The sequence below is a fragment of the Poecilia latipinna genome, unplaced genomic scaffold, assembly GCF_001443285.1.
Source record: "Poecilia latipinna isolate Pla-1442-1.1 unplaced genomic scaffold, P_latipinna-1.0 Scaffold2251, whole genome shotgun sequence".
Taxonomy (NCBI): Eukaryota; Metazoa; Chordata; class Actinopteri; order Cyprinodontiformes; family Poeciliidae; genus Poecilia; species Poecilia latipinna.
In genome coordinates this window covers 73,376-77,129 of record NW_015114867.1, presented here as the reverse complement: position 1 = coordinate 77,129, position 3,754 = coordinate 73,376, and the positions used below count along the sequence as shown (strand labels likewise).

Sequence of the window (3,754 nt, the reverse complement as noted above, 5' to 3'; positions counted from 1 at the left end):
GAAGGCTGAAGGAGCGGGGGAAACATACCCCCCCCCCCCCCCCCACCCCCGAGACGAAGTTACGTGTGAAGGGTAAAACTCGCTACATTTACCTCGTCACGTGCGCGAGGTGAAGGAGCGTAAGGCACGCCGCCCCTTTCAGACGGGGTTTTGGCGTCCCCTCTGGTGCTGCGCCCCTATGCGTTGCATGCGCTGCATACCCCCTTTTTGCACCACTGATTATAGTCCATCACGGTTATTGTTTTCCTTTCTGCTTGCATCCATCAGATGCAGAATAATGAGACTTGTCGAGTATCAGTGACGTTCAGGTTGGATGAATGCGACATGGATGTTAGGATGCATTTGAATCAGATACGTATTGGATACCCAAGTGGCCAGGATAGCATTCAAAAAGAATCTGACCTGTGTTGTTCAGACTGTCAAGAACAGATCAGATATGAGTCGCATTATGTCAAAAAAAAAAAAAAAATCGGAATTGGGTCACTTCAGGCTGCAGTGTGAACACAGCCCAAGTCACAAGTCTTTGTCGGGTCTGCGGTTGAAATAAATCACTAACAGGTCATAACAAGACAGAGTTAACATGTTGACATTAGCTGCTTAGATTAGATTAGATTTATTGTCATTGCACAGTAAGCAGTACAAGATTAATAGCACAGATCTGCTCAGGGCTTTTAAAAACAAACAGTGACTCACCTTCTGTTAGTGTAATTGGCTGGATTGGCTTTCTAGCAGCCTATCTTAGCATGAAAATATGTCAACAGGACTGAGATGGGAGTATATTCAAGATGGTAAACTTATATATTGAGTCACATAACTAATAAAAAAAAGTGTAAATGTAACGGTCCTACCCCTATAAGTTACTAAGTTTAAAAGCAAATAGTTGCCCTTGACAATATTAACTTTAATGAAGAATCAAACTTTGATTCAGATTAGCATGAATAGCAGAAAATCCCGATCAGCACATCCCTGTAAAAATCACTTAAGAATGATGTACATCAGTTAAGATGTTGTAGGATAGAAATTAAGCAGTGCAGATGAAACATGTCTGAACAGCTCCAACAAACTATTGGGGATGCTCGATTTAGGCCTCTTAATGTGACCTTATCCAAACCATTATCTGACCACAAAAGGCTAAGCTGGTGGTAAAACGAGCAGACATTAGAGCTGCCCAGACGTCCTGCAGTGTCACCTTGACTGCTGATATCTGCCACAACAACGCCCTCCAGCCAGGGGAGGAGGGCCGGCTGACAACAGGTCCGTCAGTAGCACTTCGAGGGGTGGAGATCGGAGGAACGCGTTCCTCTGCCTTCGACAGCAGCCACAGCGTGTAGCGTTAGCATACAATCCATATTCATGTGCGTTTTCCCTTTGACTGCGTCAAGCAGCTCCTCTCGCACATTTTGAGCCAATTTTACAATCAGCATGTCGAGCATTTTCTCCAGAACTCCCGCGGGCCTCTTGTGTATTCTCAACACGGCCGCCGCAGGGGGGAAAAAAAATATAAAAAAATACATCAACAGGTCTCAAGGTCATTACCTCCTCTTTTTTTCATCTGCATGTTGGCATGTGTGAGGAGTTCGAGTCTTTTAAAGAATGGTGAGGGAACAATAAAATGGAGAAAATGGCCGATGGTGGTTCCAGTGATGTGCGTGAGCGTCATTTTAAGCAGCGTGAGCGTATTAGATGCGTGCATGCAACTAATTTAGTGCAAGTCGGCGGTTGTGGTTTTATTTCTTTTCCCACAGCATTGGCGAGGGTAACCAAGCAATTATGCCTGGGAGAATGTGTGTGTGTGTGTGTGTGTGTGTGTGAGAGAGAGAGCATAAATGTGTCCATCTGGGCGCAGAGTGCAGCATGCAGTTCCGACATGCCTTACAGGTAGAGTAAGCCGGAGCATCCTCCTTTGGTCCACTGACATTTCAGCGAGAAAAGAGGCCAGTTGATGTGGGGTTACAGCTTCCGTGAGTGTGTAGGAATAAATAATGAATGCTTAAGGAAGAGATCCCTGAAGCTTCTTTTCTTTCCATCTATCCATCCATCCGTCCATCTCTGCATTCGTTCATCCACCCACCAGGAGCACCAAAGACGGCATTCAGGGGCGTTCAGAAGCTTCTGTTATAAATATTTCAGCCTTCAGGTCAGCAATCACACCCTCCTCCCCTCGGCTGATCTTAACCACCACCGCTTGGTGATGACACAGACTTTTGACCCATAAAGCTATTGACAAAACACTGATAGTGAGTACATTCACCGAGACCAGTTGTCGGGAGGGCGGCAGGCAGCTGCAACTGTTGAAATGGCGACTCTTGAATGAATGCCGACTGGTGGATACCTAACTGGCTTCCAGAAAAAAAAAGGTTGCCACAATGTAAATTATTCCACACAGACCTGCACCAAACTTTAAAAGTAGTAGCATTTTCACTTTTGTTGTTTTTTTTGCTCCAGGAGAACAAAACAAAACGCCAAAACAGACAAAAGAACCACCAAACATATAAAGTGCAATCTTATGGTCGATTCTCAAAACCAAATATCCACTCAAAAACAGCATCACCTGCGAGGAGTTGCTTAAAAACCAAACCGAGAAACAGAGATCACATGTTAACAGCATCAGTGTTTGAAACTCCAAACTTCGTTCGCAAAGCGAAACGCCTATCCGCTCGCTGCCCTGACTCGGAGCCAGATCCCGCAGAGAATCCGTTATGAGCGAGAGGTCTGATCTTTTTTAGCCCAATGAGCGGCGCCGTTAGCGGCACGCATAAATCTCAGAGGCAAACAAAACGGATCAGAGCGTTCAAGTGTAAAACTGGGGCAAAGCTCCAGCACTGTACCTTCTGGATGCGCTACTCTTGGAAGGAAGGAAGCAAGTCCTGCAGAGGACCGAGATCCGGCATGCGGGGAGAGAGAGATGGAGGGGGGGGGCAGAGATACGTACACATGCTGCTGCATGTCAGCTGTTATAAACAGACATTAGCCGTCAGATGTTTGTTCACGCACCTGTTTGGCCGGACTATACGCCGTCCACTCCCGGTCCTGCTCTGCTCGGATCCGGTCGGCTTGCGCTGGCAAAAGTGAGGAGCGAGTCTCACCCCCCACGCAGCCCGGTGCAGACAGCTCACTGTTATGGATGCACTGACAAGTGAAAGGAGGGAGGCGTGGCTTCACATGAGATAAATAAAAGAGGGAGGGAGAGAGGGAGGAGAGAGGCTCCCTCAATCTACAATTCAATTTTGCCCTCACTCTCCTTTCAGCGCCGTTTTGTCCTCCTCTTCTTTTAGCATATTCTCGCTCTTTTTAAGCACTCCCTCTCCCTTTTTTTTCCCCCCTCCCCGTCCTCCCCCTCCTGCGTGTTATTTGTCAATGGTTTCCATTAGTTTGACTCTTTCTTCTCCTGGGTTGCTTCCTGTTTATTCTTTCTCCATGTCGCATTTTCCCTCTGCCTCTTCAGGCTTTTTGGGCTCTCATTCATGAGCAAACATGCTGCAGAGTTGCATGTGTGTATGCTGTGTGTGTGTGTGTGTGTGTGTGTGTGTGTGCGTGCGTGCGCAGACACTGAACCAGGGCAGCTCTGGCCATCTGTTGGAGCCTGTGAGCTTCACCTATTCACAGTCTCATTAAGGCAGAGGCACACAGAGGAGCAAAAGAGAAAGGAATGGGAGGGAACGAAGGATCAATCTTAACGCTGCAGGGTTGAGGAGGGAAAGCGCGGCGTGGCAAACACACTCTCTCTCTCTCACACACACACACACACACACTA

General features: G+C 47.2%; 1 long non-coding RNA gene across 1 annotated transcript in view; it reads right to left on the bottom strand.

The window, feature by feature from the left end:
• Window positions 1–3,457, bottom strand: part of LOC106936969 (uncharacterized) — a 19,045-nt gene extending 15,588 nt beyond the window's left edge. The window contains exon 1 of the long non-coding RNA XR_001422278.1: window positions 2,995–3,457. This is a non-coding gene — a long non-coding RNA (uncharacterized LOC106936969). The remainder of the gene's footprint in view (window positions 1–2,994) is intronic.
• Window positions 3,458–3,754: the final 297 nt, after the last annotated feature.